This window comes from Sapajus apella, unplaced genomic scaffold (assembly GCF_009761245.1).
Source record: "Sapajus apella isolate SASKATOON/1434 unplaced genomic scaffold, GSC_monkey_1.0 scaffold59, whole genome shotgun sequence".
In the NCBI taxonomy this organism is placed as follows: domain Eukaryota; kingdom Metazoa; phylum Chordata; class Mammalia; order Primates; family Cebidae; genus Sapajus; species Sapajus apella.
The window spans coordinates 7780187-7800637 of record NW_022436999.1 but is presented as its reverse complement, the minus strand read 5'-3'; the positions used below and the strand labels follow the sequence as shown (position 1 = coordinate 7800637).

The 20451-nt window shown below is 45.0% G+C and overlaps 2 pseudogenes; both read left to right on the top strand.

Moving 5' to 3' along the window:
• Positions 1-10861: 10861 nt before the first annotated feature.
• On the top strand, positions 10862-14201 carry LOC116528653 (annotated as a pseudogene).
• LOC116528678 lies at positions 11105-12143 on the top strand (annotated as a pseudogene).
• Positions 14202-20451: the final 6250 nt, after the last annotated feature.

Genomic DNA, 20451 nt, shown 5'->3' with positions numbered 1-20451 from the left:
TGTGTGTGTGTCTGTGTGTGTGTGTCTGTGTGTGTGTGTGTGGACTGGGTGTTGGGAAAGTGGAAGGGTGGCGAGGTGGGGAGATACAAGGATATGGGAGTGAACAGATAAATAGAAATATTTAAAGGAATCATTTTTGGGGTTAAAAAATTAGCTCTAGGTGTGAAGGAGCATACAATTTCCTGAGACTTCATGAAGTCGTGCCAACTGCCCTCTAGCAAAACCTGATCCCTTGTGTTATCAGTCAGTTGTGCTTTGTTCTGTAATCTCAATTACACAGCGCCCAGTAAGTACAGCGAGCGAACTGCACAAACACATCTTTGTGGTAACGCGGCAATGAAGAATTCTGTAATAAATGGGGAATGAGTTTGCTAGGGGTGCCACAACAAAATACCACAGACGAGCGGGCTTAAACAACAGAAATGTATTCACTCACAGTTCTGGAGGCTGAAAGTCCAAGCTCAAAGCGTGGTCAGGTTTGGTTTGTTCCGAGGCCTCTCCTAGGCGTGCAGATGGCCGCCTTCTCACTGGGACCCCACGGGTCTTTAATCCGTGCCTGCGGACATGCCTGTTGTCTCTCTCTCTGTCCAAATTTCCTCGTCTTATAAGAATACCAATCATATTGTATTTGGGCCCACTCTAAAGAACTCATTTTTGGCCAAGTGCAGTGTGGCTCATGCCTGTAATCCCAGAACTTTGGGAGGCTGAGGCAGGCAGATCACAGGGTCAGGAGTTCAAGACCAGCCTGATCGATATGGTAAAGCCTCCGTCTCTACTAAAAATACAAAAATTAGCCAGGTGTGGTGGCACGCACCTGTAGTCCCAGCTACTTGGGAAGCTGAGGCAGAAAAATCACGTAAACCCAGGAAGCAGAGGTTGCAGTGTGCCAAGATCACGCCACTGAACTCCAGCCTGGTGACAGAGTGAGACTCTGTCTCAAAATAAAAAAATACCAAAAAAAGAAAAAAAAAAAAGAACTCATTTTCACTTAGTCATGCCTTTAAAGAACTTATCTCCAAATACAGTTACATTCTGAGATAATGCATGTTAGGATTTCAACATATGAATTTTATGGGGACACAATTTGGCCCATAACAAATGCTTAGACATTTCATTCTATGCTGCATGAATCACACATTTAGATATTAAGGATGTCTCCTCATTGACCCTGGAGGTTTTATTATCTACAGATATTAATTGTCATGCCTTGGGCCGAGAGCTTATCAGATGAAATGCCTTTAAAACCAAAGTATTGATTCCTCCCTTTCCTGTTAGGCAGGAGCCAGGTGAAGCAAGAATTACAGACCCCAAACTTCCTGTTTTCATTGTGTAGATAGCTCTACTGCAAAGATGGTCAGTGTGCCTAAAGCCAGAAGAGCTTTCTGTAAGAAGTGTGGCAAGCATCAGCCTTACAAAGTGCCCCAGTATAAGGGCAAGGATTCCCCCTATGCCCAGGGGAAGACGCACTGTGATGGGAAGCAGAGTGGCTATGGTGGGCAGACAAAACTGATTTTCTGGAAGAAGGCTAAAACTACACAGAAGATTTTGCTAAGGCTGGAATGTGGTGAGCCTAGCTGCAGATCCAAAGAGACGCTGGCCATTCAGAAATGCAAACATTTGTTTTTTTTTAAGACAGGGCCTCACTCTGTTGCTCAGGCTGGAGTTTAATTATGGCTCACTGCAGCTTTGACCTCCCTAGCTCAAGTAATCCTCCAACCTCAGCCTCTCGAGTAGCTGAGTCTACAGGTAGGCACCATTATGCTTGGCTATTTTTTGTAAAGGTAAGGGCTCACTATGTTGCCCATGCTGGCCTTGAATCCCTGGGCTCAAGTGGTCCTCCCGCCCCTGCCTCCCAAAGCACTGGGATAATAGGTGTGAGCCATCACACCTGGCTGGGATTTTTTGGTGGTGGTTTTTTCATTTTGAGGAGAAAATGTTGAAGCTATAGGAAACTTACCTGTTCATACACCAAACCTCAGCCTCATGCAATCCACCCAGGTACCAAACCTGCACGTGTACCTGAATCTGAAAAAAAAGCTGGAAAAGAAAAAAAAAGAAAAACTACCAGTAGGAAAATAAATACAGTGATATTCTTTCTTCAAAAAAATCTTACGCTGACTTAAAGAATTTTGAAGGTCCTGTTTCTCCTTCAAATTGCCTTTTTGTCTTGTTTCTATAGGAATTAATTTTCATAGGTGGGAGGTCCTGAAAGGGTTTGCAGTGTTTGCGGAAGCTGCTAATGCTGTAGAAACAGGCGCAGCGGCTGAGCATGGCTGAAAGGGTGCGGCAAGGAGAGATCCCTCACTTAAAATACATTGAGTATTTCCTCTTGGACTGCGGCGCTGCTTCCTTCACTCTTCCCTAGATCTGTTAGCATTTGACAGGCATCTAACAAAAATGGGCTTGGCATCTGCAAATACATAAGTGAGTGACATCATCAACTCCCTGCCTGTATGACTTTACAGTTCAGCTGGGCTGGCTACTAAAAAAAAAAAAAAGATTAAAAAAACCAGTTGGGCCGGGCGCGGTGGCTCAAGCCTGTAATCCCAGCACTTTGGGAGGCAGAGGCGGGTGGATCACGAGGTCAAGAGATCGAGACCATCCTGGTCAACATGGTGAAACCCCGTCTCTACCAAAAATACAAAAAATTAGCTGGGCATGGTGGTGTGTGCCTGTAATCCCAGCTACTCAGGAGGCTGAGGCAGGAGAATTGCCTGAACCCAGGAGGCGGCGGTTGCGGTGAGCCGAGATCGCGCCATTGCACTTCAACCTGGGTAACATGAGTGAAACTCCGTCTCAAAAAAAAAAAAAAAAACCCAAACCAGTCATGAGCCAGGCATGGTGTCTCAGGCTTGTAATCCCAGCACTTTTGGAGGCCCAGGTGGCTGGATCACAAGGTGAGGAGTTTAAGACCAGCCTGACCAACATGGTGTAACCTTGTCTCTACTAAAAATACAAAAATTAGCCCAGCGTGGTGGCATGTGCCTATAATCCCAACTACTCTGGAGGCTGAGGCAGCAGAATTGCTTGAATCCGGGAGGCGGAGATTGCAATGAGCCGAGATTGTGTAATTGCCCTCCAGCCTGGGTGACAGAAGTAGACTCTGTCTCAAAAAAAACCACCAAAAAACCAGTCCTTTTCTTCCAAGCAGAGAGCTTCCTAAAAGGGCCATGACCAGTAAATCTCTTTCAGTTTTCAAAAAAAGACTTAAAAGATTGTAAGTTGAATGTGGTAGCTCACGCCTGTAATAGCAGCACTTTGGGAGGCTGGAGTGGGAGGATTGCTTGAGCCCAAATGTTTGAGACCAGCCTGGGCAATAGTGAGACCTCATCTCTACAAGAAAATTAGCTGGGCCCGCATGGTGCCATGCGCCTGTAGTCCCAGCTACTCAAGAGGCTGAGGCAGGAGGATTGTTTGAGCCCAGGTGGCAGAGGTTGCAGTGAGCCGTGATTATTCCACTGCACTCCAGCTGGTGCAACAGAGTGAGACTGTGTCTCCCCACCCTCAAAAAACAGATTGCAGTATAAATTTTTATGCACTGAAGTAAAAGCCCTATCTCCCCATATGCACACATTCAAATGAATCAGAAATATGAATTTTAGATATTCCTTTAATGGCCTGAGTAGTGAAAAACATATAAGAAAAAGCATTGTTTATACAAGCCCCCTGCTCCATGAGATGAGAAGCCACTTGGGGATAAGAAACAAGATGTGTACTCTATAGCCCGTGCATTCTTTGCGTGAAGCAGATGCTCAATACATACTGATTTTATCTGAAGCTCCAAGAGGAAAGGTAATTTAACTCAAACCACTACAATCCTTAAAAAATATCATCACTGTGTCAGACTGTGGAAGGAAGTGAGGCCTGATTACTCCAGAAAGCAAGCCTAGGTGACTGCAGGGAACATGGCACTCTTCTTTCTTCAAGGGCATCTAGAAGTCTTTGTTCTTTTTTAGGTAATGAGTTGGAGACAAGGGTCTGGCAATGACCTTCCTGCTGCCATTCCAAGGCATGGACTTGAGCAGCCTGTAGCTGGGGTGTAATGGCTTTGTGGTCTACTCTCCGTCAGTCGTAACCCAGGGTAACCCAGGGCTGCCTCTGAAACTGCCAGACTCCGAAGTTAAATCCATTCAACTCAACAGGTATTTATTGTGTTGTTCATAATAACAGATATCCCAATTGTTATTATTCAACAGGTATTTATTGTGTTACAGAAGAGTGCTAGTTTTGATTTTAATTAGAGAAGAACCCAGGTATCTGGAGAGGTAGCTTGAAGGAAGATTGGCTTTTAAATATTGAAGTTTCTCTCTAAGACCTAGGCATGGGGTCCCAAAATAATAAGCAGAACCTAAGCTGCTAGATGAGAAAATATAAGTCTGAAAAGCTGGGATGCTCACCATTCCACACTGGTTATTTGATGATGAGTGTGATCTGAACAAGGACAGTGCTCCCTTGGTCAGTGATGGTTTGAGGTATAGATATGTGACCCAGTGCTGGTCAATAAGAAATGAAAAGAACCAATGCAGGAAGGGGGTGGGGGACAGGAAAAGAGAAGGTTTCCAGGAATGGCTGGTACTGATAAAATGCTCCTCCATCACTGTTATATTTCAGATAATAGCCACCACTTGAGCACTCTAAGAAGAAAAGGATTTAATTAAGGAAATTAGGTGCTTAAAAATTCACTGGTAGGTTAAAGGAGTCAGTCCTAGGTTGTCTACAGCAATAACCAGTAGAACATAGCAGAAATGTCTGCTAGAGAAGCTGCTACCTGTGTCCCCATCAAGAAGCTGGAGGGGCCAGGTGCGGTGGCTCATACCTGTAATCCTAGCACTTTGGGAGGCCAAGGCAGGTGGATCACAAGTTCAGGAGTTTGAGACCAGCCTGGCCGATATGGTGAAACCCTGTCTGTACTAAAAATACAAAAATTACCTGGGTGGAGGTGGAGGTTGCAGTGAGCCGAGATCATGCCATTGCACTCCAGCCTGGGCAACAAGAGTGAAACTCTGTCTCCAAAAAAAAAAAAAAAAAAAAAAAATCTGGAGGGACTAGGAAGCCACCACAGCCAAGTGTGACTCCAGAATGACACCTGCAGAACCCTGTGCCCATATTGCAAGGAAACAGCAGACAACACAGACCACAGCCTCCTTCCAAATCTCAATCAGGTGTAACTGATGTGCATTCTTCTGTGTGAAGAATTCCACCCGCTAGTCTGTTAGTGGAACATTCCTGCCTTGTTCCCTCCCATCTCTCACTCTCTCCCTGGAGAGATAAGTGAGGTATCAGGTATCTAATTGGCAAGTGTGGAAGAAGAAACTTAACATGCATGGACCCATTCCCTCCCCTTCTCTTTTCTGCCCACAGGGATTATGCTTTCTGCTCTGTACAGATGTTCTCCTCTGCAGGATAGGAATAGCTGGAGTTGCCCATGACTGGCTGGGAAAATTGGCCTGACATTGGGGTATAGTGTTAGGTCACTGACTTGCCTACAGATAATGCTAATATCAGAGTTACCTCTAGAAGTAAGGATAATGTTTTGATCACTATATGCCAACTCCCTCTGCCCCCAACCTTGTTTTTCCACTAATTCAAGAATCTGGTGAAGAAACTAGGGCTAGAGAAATGGAATCAAACTCTCCTGTGCTGCTAGATAACACCAGGCACTTGGTCTGTCATGAGACGTCCTGCTTTATAACTCCCACAGTTTTCACAGCACTTCACACCTGTATCTCATATGATCCTCTCAACAACCTGTTCACAAAGGCAGAATGGCCATTATTAGCTGAGGAGCTAATGCTGCAGCTCTTATTGTTCATAACCTGTTCCACAATATGATACACACAGGAAATTGAAAAAACATATATATGCACACACACACACTCACACACACACATTTCTCACTGTGGAAAAAGTGTGAGGCTGCTGGCACCAGAGGTAATGAACCCAGAGGTTCTAGTTGCCCTAGGCCTTGCCTTGAGAGGATCAATATCTTATACCTGTAATCCACCCCCTGCCCACCAGACAGGAAGCTCAGGCTTCGAGAAGTGTGCTAATTAGTTCAAGGTTGCAAGGTTAATACTTTAATAGTTGACCCTTGAATAACACAGGGTCAAGGGCACCAACTATGCAATAAACAATTCACATATAACTTTAAACCCCCCAAAACTTAACTACTAATGGCCTGCTGTTGACTGGAAACCTTACCAATGTTATAAACAACCAATTAACACATATTTTATATGTCTTATATACTGTAGTCTTACAATAAAGTAAGCTGGAGGAAAGAAAATGTTATTAATTATTAATTACAGGCCTTGCATGGTGGCTCACACCTGTAATCACAGCACTTTGGGAGGCCAAGGCAGGAGAATCACTTGAGGCTAGGAGTTTGAGGCCAGCATGGGTAACATAGTGAGTCTCCATCTTTACAAAAATAAAAAAAAATTTTTTTAAATGGCTGGACGCAGTGGCTCACGCCTGTAATCCCAACACTTTGGGTGACCGAGGTGGGCTGATCACCTGAGGTCAAGAGTTTTTGAGACCAGCCTGGCCAACATGGTGAAACCCCATCTCTACTAAAATTAGAAAATTTAGCCAGGTGTGGTGGAGGGTTTGGTCTTCTTGTCTCTGGGGTGGCAGAGGCAAACAAAAATTTACGTATAAGTGGACTGTGCAGTTTAAACCTATGTTGTTCAAGGGTTAATTGTACATAGAAGTTTAAGCTCAGATCCTCTGCATTCAAATCAGAAGAATCTCAAACACAGTCTGAAGTGGAAGAGGCACTTGTTACCTGCACACATCCCCACTATAGCTTACTGGGTCAGAGAAGTTCAAAGGGATGGCCTTTCCATCCTGCCTACATCCACTGGACCAATCTCCATCTAGAGATGCAACCTGCCCACTATCAGGTCTCTTCTTTTCTGAGCTAGAGCAGGTTTTTCTAGTTACTTTCTGGAGAGGGGAGATCAGAGGAGTCTGCATTAAGGCTCATGGTCTGGGTAGTCCTCTGCTGGTCTGGAAATCCACCGAGGGGTGGGCAGTGCCTGTTAGATAACCCAAGATGCTGTGCCCACTTCTGAATACAAGCTAAGCCCCGCTGTCCAATGTACTCAGGACAGTAGATGGTGCACTAAATAAAAATGTCTCAAAGGGGAACCATGAAAAATGGTAAAAGCATACCTTAAACTTTCAATTTGAACTTAAAGCACATCAAGATTAGGTACCATTTTCTTTAAAGGTAGGATCAAGGCATTTTCTTGGAGCAGGTATCTATTAACTGGAGTTCTGCCTTATCTTTCTTGCATTAACTGTATCTAGAGTTTATTTATTCTACGAATATGTATTGTGTTCCTACTATGTGCCAGACACAATCTAGGTGATAAGGACACAACAGTGAACCACACAAAATCTCTGCACTCACGGAGCTTACCTTCTATTGGAATCTACCATACATTCCGGTATGGGTTTCTTTAGAATAAGAACTTAAACACACAAGGCAATCCGAGTCTTACCCTACATTACCAAGAATTACCCTAAAATGTTTATGATTTTTTTTTTTGCTAGTCTTCACCACATGTCTTTCCCGCACTAATTCAACAGCAACTTTTGTGTGTAACTTGTTTTTATCAAATCTTTCCAAAGCATACAACTCCAGTTTTCATAGGAACAAAAACTCTCTTTTTGCTCTCATATTTCTTTGGTTTTCATGATAATTAGATTGCACAATCAGAACTGCAAGTACAATGGACAGATGTGGGTTGGGAACAAATAGCCCTGACCCCTGGTGAGCATTTAGCTCAATTCATGGGAACAGAAGTACCTCTTCTAGCTGGGTATCTAGCACGCCGTGCGCATTAGCGGTTCTGTAGAGGCAACGGGGAGCATCCGCTAACCGGATGATTTGGTTAAGTGGAGGTTGGCTTCAAGAGCTTCTGCCATATTGACTCACCTCTCTTCTTCAGACCAAATGGCACTCTTCTATTGAAGGGTTCAAGTACTTTTTCTAAAGCTTTACAAAGGTGGGGGAAACAAGATGTACCTTTGTTTAGCTACATTTCGTCGTTTTTTATAAAATTCATAAAGGTGACGCTGTGTTTCTGTGCTGCCTTTTGTGTGATATCTTATGTGAATGTTCTCCTTTTCTCTTCAATCCTCTCTTACTTATGGCCCTTGTCAGGCACCCCAGGCACACCACTTCCCTCCCAGCCCTGCAGTCCCTTCTTGAGCCTCACAAATTCTGTCTCTTCGGGCATCAGCTGAGATCACTGCATTTTCCCTTAGCTCAGGCTTTTGCTGGCTCTGTAGGGGGAAGAGGCAAATTCTGACATGTGAACGGGGCTACAGGAGTAGAAGCAGGAGAACGCCGGCTTCCTTCCATCTGAAGGCAAATGTACATCACCACCACCAAATAATGTAGATTTCTTCAGAAAACCTTCCAGTCTGGCCTTCTTTACTTTTCATGAAAAATGCGTATTTCTCTTATTATTATAGCTTGGCCCCTATTTTCCTGCCTGAATTTCATGACAAAGAACTCCCCACCACACACACATTAACTGAAATGCCCCTACCCTGGGGAACAATTTGGAACCAAAGACACCTTGCTCAAATAGCATACACGGATGTCAAAGCTCCTCCCCAGTACAGTAGAGATGGATAATTCAGCTCATTCTCTACAATAGAGCACCCGTTCTACAGGAGAGCCCGTTGCCCTCCCTTTTGTAAAGGGATAAGAAGAGACTATGTTCCTATTTATCTGACAACACAACAGAACAAGCCATATTAGAGAAAAGCAGGAAAAATCATGATGCTAAGAAGTCAATGATAAAGACTGTTCCATGCCCCACAGTGTTCCTTAGGTGACAATGAGGTGATGGAGATCATTTAATCCAACCAGCTTATGTCAAAAATAAGAAAATCAAGGCACTTGGGTGAAATGGCTCACACAAGACAGAGCTAGCCTGAGGCAAAGCAGGGGTAAGAAGTCGCTGACATTTAGTCATTTGTAGCATCCACTACACCAGCTGTTCTCAAAGTGTGATCCATAAACCCCTGAGGGTTCCTGCCATTCTACTGAGGTATTCCTGAAGTCAAAACTACTTTTACAATAATAATATGATGTTTTTTGCCTTTTTCACTGTGTCAACAATTTGCATCAATGGCAGGTGAAACTACTGGCATTTTAGCATGAACCAAAGCCTGAGCATCCAACTGTACTAGTCATCAATGTCACACACTTGCAGGAAAAACAAATGTCAGTTTCACTTAAACAAATGCCCTTAGGCTGGGTGCCTTGGCTCACCCCTATAATCCTAGCACTTTGGGAGGCCTCAGCCGAGGTCACAGGATCAATTGAGGCCAGGAGTTCAAGACCCTGCCTCTACTTGAAAAATTAATTCTGTTTAATATTGACAATTTTCAAGATAATCTATGTGCTGTGCGTTTGGTGTGTCCCCCCAAAGTTCTTGTGTTAATCCCCATTGCAACAGTGTTGAGAAGTGGGACTTGGCAGAGGTGCCTACGGTCATGAGGGCTCTGCCCTCATCAATGGATCCATGCCATTATCGCAGGAGTGGGTTATTTATCGCAGGAGTGTGTTCCTGATGAAAGGGAGGAACTCGGCCTCCTTTCTTCTCTTGCACATGCAGCTCTCTCACCCTTCTGCCTTCTGCCATGGGATGACGTAACAAGAAAGCCCTCCCCAGATGCGGGCCCCTTAACTTCTCAGCCTCCAGAACTGTCAAAAATACGTTTCTTTTCTTTATAAATTATTCAATCTGTGATATTCTGTTATGAAAACACACAACAGACTGAGACACTGTGTAAAAAATGAGAAGTATGCATAAAGTACTTCTGCTGTGTTCCAACTATGATAGTTATCTCTAGGAAAAACACTCAGGCGATTATTTGAGTTGTAAGTTGAACAAGCCACTTTTTTCATGGAGTATCTTTTTTTTTTTTTTTGGTTGAAAGAACAAATGACAAAGAATGCTATTTCAGACTAGTGTTTGGCAGACATTTTCTTAAAAATGAACAAAGGGAGCCTGTCACTTCAGGGAAAACAACTGATAGTATTTGTTGCTGATGATAAAATTTGAGCTTTCAAGCAAAAATTAGAATTTGGAAAAACTTTTGTTTACCACTGTGGAGCTTGACAGCTTCTCAATACACAAGGATTTTTAAAGAGATATGTTGGTGATATTAACAAGTGTGATTTTTCCCTGATAAAAATAAAATATGTCAACATTTAAAATACCTGCATAATTCAAAGACGAATGTTTTCCAATGACCAATGAATGCATGTATTACAAAATCATGCATGGGTAAAAGATCCATTCTAAGTGCAAAACAAACCAATTGATTTTAAGGCAACAATACGAAAAGTTCATTGACAAAATTTCGTATTTCACATTGCAACTAACCTTTAAGACACCATCAAAATAGAATATCCACAATTATCTAAGAGGACTACTAAGTACTCTTCCCTTTTCCAGCTACGTATCTGTGTGAAGCTGGATTTTCTTCACACACTTTGACCAGTACAACATATTGCAATGCACTGAATGCAAAAGTAAATATTTGAGAATCCATTTATCTTCTGTTAATGTACACATTTTAAAAATTTCAAAATATTTCACAATGTAAAACAATGCCATTTTTCTTGCTGAAAATTTTATTTGGGAGATATGATTTTTTAAAAATAGAAATATGGGCCAGGCAGTGGCTCATACCTGTAATCCCAGCTACTCAGGAGGCTAAGGCAGGAGAATCACTTGAACCGAGAGGCAGAGGTTGCAGTGAGCTGAGACAGCAGCACTGCACTCCAGCCTGAGTGACAGAGGAAGACTCCATCTCAAAAAACTAAAATATTCTGGTGCTCTACCACGGTGCCGGTGTGCTCCGTGTGCCATGCTCTGTGTGCATTGGCCCAGATATAGACGTTGGTACAAAGCTGGGATCTGACAAGCTTTTTTCTACTTGTGTCACTAATGGACCATTTATCATGAGCAGCAACTCGGCCTCTCCAGCAAATGGAAATGACAGCAAGAAGTTCAAAAGTGGGAAGAAGACAAGTTGTGGCTGCGTTGCCGACCTTGGGCAGCAGTCAGCTTCTCCACATAGAACCCAGAAGTAGGAGACTCAGAACTGAATCTCTTCTCCCTCCCTGCTCCTGGTCACAAAACACTTGAAATATCTAAGTTAGTGGAACTTTGCTTGAGTGAGATCTTTTTGATCTTCACCTACATTTTTGGCTTTGTGAGAAACCTTATCATCAAACACAACGGCCAGCAACGTAACCAACAAGACAGATCCTCACTCCATGAACTCCTATGTGTTCATTGGGAATCTCAGCACTCCTGTGGTCAAGAAATCTGATGTGGAGGCAATCTTTTCCAAGTGTGGCAAAATTGTGGGCTGCTCTGTTCATAAGGGCTTTGCGTTTGTTCAGTATGTTAATGAGAGAAATGCCCGGGCTGCTGCAGCAGGAGAGGATGGCAGAATGATTGCTGGCCAGGTTTTAGATATTAACCTGGCTGCAGAGCCAAAAGTGAACTGAGGAAAAGCAGGTGTGAACCCATCTGCAGTGGAGACATACAGCTCCTCTTTTGTCTTGGACTATGACTTTCAAAGGGATTGTTATGACAGGATGTACAGTTACAGCACGTGTACCTCCTCCTCCTCTTATTGCTCGGGCTGTAGTGCCCTCGAAACGTCAGCGTGTATCAGGAAACACCTCAGGAAGGGGCAAGAGTGGCTTCAATTCTAAGAGTGGACAGTGGGGATCTTCCAAGTCTGGAAAGTTGAAAGGAGATGACCTTCAGGCCATTAAGAAGGAGTTGACCCAGATAAAACAAAAAGTGGATTCTCTCCTGGAAAAAACTGAAAAGGAACAGAGCAAACAAGCAGTAGAGGTGAAGACTGATAAGTCAGAAGAGGAGCAGAGCAGCAGCTCTGTGAAGAAAGATGAGACTCACGTGAAGACGGAGTCTGACGGGGGTGCAGATGACTCTGTTGAGGAGGGGACCTACTGGATGATGATGATGATAATGAAGATGGGGGATGACCAGCTGGAGTTGATCAACGATGATGAAAAAGAGGCTGAGGAAAGAGAGGATAACTCTCAAAGCGCATAGTAGGGTTTAGAAATCTTATCCCATTATTTCTTTACCTAGGCGCTTGTCTAAGATCAAATTTTTGATCTTAGACACCAGATCCTCTCCCCTAGTATCTTCAGCACATGCTCACTGTTCTCCCCATCCTTGTCCTTCCCATGTTCATTAATTCATGTTTCCCTGCGCCTAGTCCCATTTCACTTCCTTTGACGCTCCTAATAGTTTTGTTAAGTCTTACCCTGTAATTTTTGCTTTTAATTTTGATACCTCTTTATGACTTAACAATAAAAAGAGTGTATGGTTAAAAAAAAACAACAACAAAAGAAGTTCAAAAGTGACAGCAGAAACACCAGCCCCTCCTGAGTAATCCACATCTGGAAGCTGGAAGCTCCCCATTGACGTCACTGAAGGGGAGGTCATCTCCCTGGGGCTGCCCTTTGGGAAGGTCCCCAGTCTCCTGATGCTGAAGGGGAAAAACCAGGCCTTCATGGAGATGAACATGGAGGAAGGAGGCTGCCAACACCACGGTGAACTACTACACCTGGGTGATGCCTGTGCTGCGCGGCCAGTCCATCTACATCCAGTTCTCCAACCACAAGGAGCTGAAGACCGACAGCTCTCCCAACCAGGCGCGGGCCGCCAACTCGGTCCAGTCGGGGAACCTGGCTTGGCTGCCTCGACAGCGGCCGTGGACACAGGGATGGCAATGACCTTGCCCCATGCTCAGGATCATCGTGGAGAACACTTTTCACCCCGTGACCCTGGATGTGCTGCACCAGATTTTCTCCAAGTTCGGCACAGTGTTGAAAAACATCACCTTCTCCAAGAACAACCCATTCCAGGCCCTGCTGCAGTACGTGGACCCCGTGAGCACCCAGCACACCAAGCTGAGGCTGGACGGGCAGAACATCTCCCACGCCTGCTGCACGCTGCGCAGCCACTTCTCCAAGCTCAGCAGCCTCAACTCAAGTACGACAATGAACACACAAACAGACCGCGACTACACACCCAGACCTGCCCTCCGGGATAGCCAGCCCTTGCTGTCAGACCATGGTGGCGGCCTTCGGCCTTTCCCTTCCCAACATCCACAGAACCCTGGCCTCCTTGGCTACCCCCTCATAGGCGGCTCCTGGACCCCTGGCTATCCCCTCTGCGGCAGCAGCTGCAGCAGCAGGCAGGATCGCCATCTCGGGCGAGGTGGGGGCAGGACATTCTGCCTTGCTGGTCAGCAACCTCAACCCAGAGAGAGTCATTATTCTTTTCGGAGTCTATGGCAATGTGCAGCACGTGAAGATTCTGTTTTTTCCCCCCATTTATTTATTTTTAAATTGAGACAGGGTTTCGCCATGTTGCCCATGTTGACCAGGATGGTCTCAATCTCTTGACCTCGTGATCTGCCCGCCTTGGCCTCCCAAAGTGCTGGGATTACAGGTGCGAACCACCGTGCCTGGCCAGATCCTGTTCAATAAGAAGGAGAACGCCCTGGTGCAGATGGTGGACGGCAGCCAGGCCCAGCTGGCCATGAGTCACCTGAACCAGCACAAGCTGCATGGAAAGCCCATCCCCAACACACTCTCAAAGCACTGGAACTGCAGCTGCCCCACGAGGGCCTGGAGGACCAGGGCCTGACCAAGGACATTGGCCACTCACCCCTGCACCGCTTCAAGAGGCCAGGCTCCAAGAACTTCCAGAACATATTCCCACCCTCGGCCACCCTGCACCCCTCCAACATCCCGCCCTCAGTAGCCGAGTAAGATCTCAGGGTCCTCGTCTCCAGCAATGGGGGTGGCATCAAAGGATTCAGGTTCTTCTAGAGGGACCGCAAGATGGTGCTGATCCAGTTGGGCTCTGTGGAGGAGGCAGTCCAGGCCCTTATTAACCTGTACAACCACAACCTCGGGGAGAATCACCACCTGCAGGTCTCCTTCTCCAAGTCCACCATCTAGGGGCACAGGACCCCCCACGCCCAGGCCCCCTGGCAACAACTTCCATCATTCCAGAAAAAAGCCACTTTAAAAAGCAGCTGAAGTGACCTTAACATACCAGAGATTTTATTTTATTTTTATTTATTTATATTGAGATGGAGCTTCACTCTTGTTGTCCAGGCTGGAGTGCAATGGCATAATCTCAGCTAACTGCAACCTCTGCCTCCTGGGTTCAAGTGATTCTCCTGCCTCAGCCTCCCAAGTAGCTGGGATTACAGGCGTGTGCCACCACACCAGGCTAATTTTTGTATTTTTAGTAGAGAGGGGGTTTCTCTGTGTTGGTCAGGCTGGTCTCGAACCCCTCACCTCCGGTGATCCACCCACCTCAGCCTCCCAAAGTGCTGGGGTTACAGGCGTGAGCCACTGCACCCGGCCCGATTTTATTTTTTTAAAGAGAAATCAGTTTACCTGTTTTTTTAAAAAAATTAAATCTAGTTCACCTTGCTAAAAATAAAATAAAAATAGGTGTTATTTAGGCCGGGCACGATGGTTCCTGCTTATAATCCCAGCACTTTGGGAGGTCGAGGCAGGTGGATCAAGAGGTCAGCAGTTCGAGACCAGCCTGGCCAAGACGGTGAAACCCGGTGTCTACTAAAAAAATACAAAAATTAGCCAGGCGCAGCGGCGGGTGCCTGTAATCCCAGCTACCCAGGAGGCTGAGGAAGGAGAATTGTTTTGAACCCAGGAGGCAGAGTTTGCAGTGAGCCAAGATCACATCACTCTACTCTAGCCTGGGTGACAGAGTGAGACAGTCTCAAAAAAAAAAAAGTTATTTATATTAACATGTAATGGGTTTATTATCGCGATTTTAAAACTGACAAATATTTTAAAATTTCTGCCACTAACCTACATACATTTTAAGAGTGTATAAAGGGGTCCTGAGACAAAAAACTTTGAGAACTGCTGTATGACCACATCTTGCCCTTCAGAATGTGGCCTGAAGGGAAGTACTTCTTTCCCTTCGACTTAAATAACCCAATGCTGTTACTGTTTTATTTTAAAATCCAGTCTACGCTCTTCCTCTAGAACTATTAAAAAGTAAACTGCAAAAGAACCGTAGCTTCCTGAAATCAAAGGACCCAAAACAAAGAGAAGGCAAAAGCAGCGAATAAAAGGACTTCTGCAAAGACTGGCGGGCCGACCAAAGACCACTTCCCCTCCAGCCAGCCTGGTAGGAGTTGCCTATTCCTTTTTGCTTTGTTTTCACACCCAGTCACCCACTCCCACCTCGTACACCTCAACACCCATCCTGGAAAGCTATTGTTCTCCGGGGCCTCCAAACACAAAGGGACTTTATAAATCTTTGGGCTGACCCCCACCACATCCCCATTCTGAGATTACAGTACAGGGAAGGGCACTTTCAGATTGTGCCTGAGCCTCCACCAGCCCCCTGTTCTCAGGCTTGGGGCTGAGATGAAAAGGGAACACCACTGTTTCTGGCCTGAAAAGGAAATGTAAATCCCTTGCAGGCCAGAAGCTGCCAGAAGCCCATTTCTCTGTTAGTAAACAGGGCTGCCTGAGCCATCTTTCTCCTCTTTAATAACCTGTGGGGCATCTATTGATTGTGCATGCTGGTCCCTCATAAATTAGGACAGGGATGACTTCCGGTTGCTCTGTAGCTGCGTAGATGGTGAAATTGGCTCACTCATACTTCATGCTCATGGAGCACAGTGCATCACTCCACATAAACATGAAGAATATGTATCATCAGGCTTTGGGAATGCATGGAAAACAACCCCGGAAGCTTCTGGGCATGCTGCAGACTTTAATTAGGCAGCTTCTTCCACTAGGATTGGAGACCAGCAGAAACACCAATTGCATGCCTCCTGCTGCAGCCTGTTCTGCTTTCCAGTGGGAGGGAGGAGCAAGCCTTGGTGGGTAGGAGATGAGCCTGCTCCTCTCTCTACCCCATCACCAGGATGGGCACCAGCAAGCAGAAAGGAATATTCATCTCTCATGTTGTGGTAGACAAAGCACCAAGTTAGCAGTCACAAAACATTCAAAATTCCTGCTTTAGCCACTTACAGCTACATGATCTCGGATGCAAGTGCCTTAACCTTTTAGAATCACAGCATCTCATCTGGAAAGTGATCAAAGTAATTAACACTTAGCTGCTTGTGAGGCTTGAGGAAAGTAAGTCCTTCCTAGTGCCCAGTATGGTCTCAGTAAATACTGAAACTGAAATTGAACTAGTGGAAGAACAGGGTGGCAGGTACAGGGCTGATACTATTTCTTCCTCCCACCTCCAAAATCTGGCATCGGGAACTTTCCACCACTACCCCTAGCCAACATTTTGCTCTTTAAGTAAGAAGTGAGGCCCTGCAATTCATAGCTTTGATACATTGGAAATGTTTCTCTTACCCTTCCTTCTTTCTGTACCCCTCCTGAGCTGGCTCTGAATTGAAAATTCATTTAGCAGGAAATCTCTCTAAAATGCATGGTAAACATCAAAAAACATGCTAGCATAGCTTACCATTCTACCAAAAACAGCTTGGCACCCACATGCCAACACTTGGCAGAACCTTCCAAGTTGCTCTAACTTTAAACAGGCCCTAGGCAACTAGATCTGCTTATGCTTCCCAGAGTGTAGCATTTCATTAAAGTTTTACCACAGTCCTCTTCATCTGCCATTGCTAATTAAAATGAACAAGGACAATGTGGAGAGCCATATTTTGCTATTTCTGGAAATATCTGGCGCTCCAGGGAGGGTGGAGGCCATTGAATGGTGTCCCCTCACTATGAAGGACATGGTTGCATCCTGGAACTCATGGATGGGTCCAGTATGTGATTGGGTGTGAGAAAAATGAAGCGAAAATGGTCTTTGTAGATATAAAAATAAAGGATCTTGAAATGAGATGATCCTGAATTGCTTGGGGTGGGGGACCTTAAATCCAAAGACAAGGTCTTTATAAGAAACAGAAGAGGGTCGGGTGCAGTGGCTCACACATGTAATCTCAGCACTTTGTAAGGCCAAGGTGGGAGGATCGCTTGAGACCAGACCAGGCAACATGGTGAGATCCCATCTCTACAAAAAATTAGCCAGGCACATTGCCATGCACCTGTGGTCCCAACTACTCAGAAAGCTGAGGTGGAAGAATTGCTTGAGCCCCGGAGATCGAAGCTGCAGTGTTCATGCCACTGCACTCCAGCCTGGGCAACAGAGCGAGACCCAGTCCCAAAAACAGAGAGAAGAGGAGAAGGCACGGAGGGGAAGTCCATGTGAAGATAAAGGCAGAGGCTGAAGTGATGCAGCCACAAGCCAAGGAACAAAAAAATTCCTGGAAGCTGGAGAGGCCAGGGTGGATTGTCCAGTAGAGACTTTGGAAAAAGTGGGGCCCCGCCCATACCTTGATTCTTGAGTTCTGGCTCCAAAACTGCGAGAGAATCAATTTCTGGTATTTTAGGCCAACCAGTTTGTGGTCATTTGGTTACATGCAGCATACATAAAAATGTCTGGTAGGATACATTCCATGGCAGATTGCTGTAGTTCCCCGGTCCATTTTTCCTTTTTGGTAACAACTGACTTTTTGGGGGATGGTCATGTGCTCAGTGAAAGCCTCCCTTCCCCAGCATCCCTTGCAGTGAGGTGTGGTCGAGACTAAGTTTTGGCAAAAGAAATATAAACAAAGAAGTGTAAGAGACTTCTACAAAGTCTCTTTATGGGAGAGTTTAACAGGTTAAATTGTCTCTCCCTGAAATTTAGATATAGAAGTCCTAATCCCTTGTACCTTAGCATGTGACCTTATTTGGAACAGGGTGCTTGCAGATGTAATTAGTTAAAATGAGGTCATGAGGATGGGTCCTATCCAATATAAATGTGTCTTTATATAAAGGGGAAAATTGGACACAGAAACACACACACAGGGAGAACGCCATGTGATGACCAACGCAGAGATTGAGGTGATGCTTTACAAGGTAAGAAAACTCAAAGATTTGCAGCCAATCATGAGCAGCTAGGGAAGGGGCATGGAACAGATTTTTCCTTACAGTTCTCAGAAGGAACCAATCCTGCCTAATACACTGATGTTGGACTTCTGGCAAGCAGAACTGTGAGAATTGTGAGACAATAAGTATATTTCTGCTGTGTAAGTCACTCAATTTGTGGTCCTTTGTCACAGCAGCCCTAGCAAACTCATAAAGAGAGCTATGTCCTTCCACTTTTCCATCTTGCTACCTAGAATATAGCTAAGAGGGATGGTTCTCCATTAGCCATTGTGGACCATGAGGATGAGGACCACATTCACAGATGGTAGGGCAGGGAGCTAGAAGGAACTTGGTACCCTAAAAACTTCATGGAGATGCCATGCTAGCCCTGGGCTGCCTATCTCTTGGCTTATCTTTCTGAAAAATAAATAATATTAAAGCTTTTGTTGTTATTTGTTGAAACTTGTAGTTGAATATATATATATATTTTTTCTGAGATAGAGTCTTGCTTTGTCACCCAGGCTGGAGTGCAGTGGCACGATCCTCAGCTCTCTGCAACCTCGCCCTCCCAGGTTCAAGCAATCCTCTTGTCTCAGACTCCTGAGTAACTGGGACTAGAGGAGGACACTACCATGCCCAGCTAATTTTTGTATTTTTAGTAGAGACAGGGTTTCACCATATTGGTCAGGCTGGTCTCAAATTCCTGACCTCAGCTGATCTGCCTGTCTCGGCCTCCCAAAGTGCTGGGGTAACATGTGTGAGCCACTGTGCCCGGTCAGTTGAATATAATCTTAACCAATACAAACACAATTTTGATAAATTAGTTCTTTGGGGAGAGGACTGGGATTGGACTGTTTTGTTTGTTTGTTTGTTTGTTTGTTTTTTGAGACAGAGTCTCGCTCTGTCGCCCAGGCTGCAGTGCAGTGGCACGATCTCGGCTCACTGCAACCTCCGCCTTCCAGGTTCAAGCAATTCTCCTGCCTCAGGCTCCTGAGGAGCTGGGACTACAGGCACATGCCACCATTCCCAGCTAATTTTTGTATTTTTAGTAGAGATGAGGTTTTACCAATAACCAGGATGGTCTCCATCTCCTGACCTCGTGATCTTCCCACCTCAGTCTCCCAGTATGCTGGGATTACAGGGGTGAGCCACCACGCCTGGCCTGGACTGTTAAAGATAGGAAATGTTTGCTTCTCCTGTGAGTTTCAATTTTGATATCAGGAATGTACTTGTGTACTCTTTCGCAATTAAAAATAAATCTGTTTTATAATAAATTCCAAGGAAAAAAGAGGGATGAGAACCTGAATATTCAAGGAGATCTAAGAAATCTATCAACCATAATGGATGACTGGATGCAGGAAAAAAAGAAAAAGAAATATATCATCCAATTGCAATGTGTAAGTCTTATTTGGATCTTGATTTAAACCCCCAATTTTTAAAATTTACAGAACAATTGGGGAAATTTTAATATTATCAGATAATTGATGATATTAAGGAATTATTGTTAGTTTTTTATGAATGCTAACAATATTGTAGTGATTTATTTAGTGTGTTCTTATGTTTTAGACTCTAAAACATGGTTTTCAACCTTGTCACAATTGTCATTTTGAGCCATATAGTTCTTTGTCATGAGGTGCTGGCCTGTGCCTTGTAGAACGTTTCGTAGCAGCCCTGTTTCACCCTGGCTTCCTTCCGATAGGGCGCACACCCCACCCCCAACCTTGTACAAACCAAAAAGGTCTCTAGATATTGCCAAATCTCCCCTAGGGGGCAAAATTGCCCTGGGCTGAGAATAACAGCTCTTAAATTTAGAGATACTGACTGGACTATTTATGGGTGAAATGGTTCCATGACTGGGTTTTGCTTCCAGATAATCCAGGTGATGGGAGGCAGTGGGTAAAATGCTCCATGGTGGAAAGTTTAACATACATTTAAAAATTTTGAAAGAGTCTGTTTGGACTCTTTATTTATTAAGTTCCATTGATACAGGGGACTTAATCTTCTTAAATATGATCTCACTCTAAGGTGAGAATATACTGGATAAAATACAACCAGATATTTACCTCCTCTGTCCAAGATCTTGTCTTATGTCTCCCACGTGATCATTAAAATCCAAGGATCTAGGTTCCCAATCTGACTGGGCAAAGTGAGCCCTCCCTCCCCAACCCTCTCCCCTATCACTGACTCAGCACTACCCCCCAGGCATCCTCGGTGCTGCCCCCGGGGGCATACTCAGCTAGGAGCTGCTCCTGTGTCTTCTTCAGTTGCTTGGTAACCCTAACTCCTGAGGTGTCATCCCAGCTCTGCCCCCTGGGCCTCCTCCTTTCCCAGTCCCCAGGCTTAAGCTGGATGGGTTGTGCTTGGAGCCAGATTCATTAGGGCCATGCCTTGCCCATTCCTGTGAGGGCGCAGCCCATCAGCCTCCTCCTCACTGT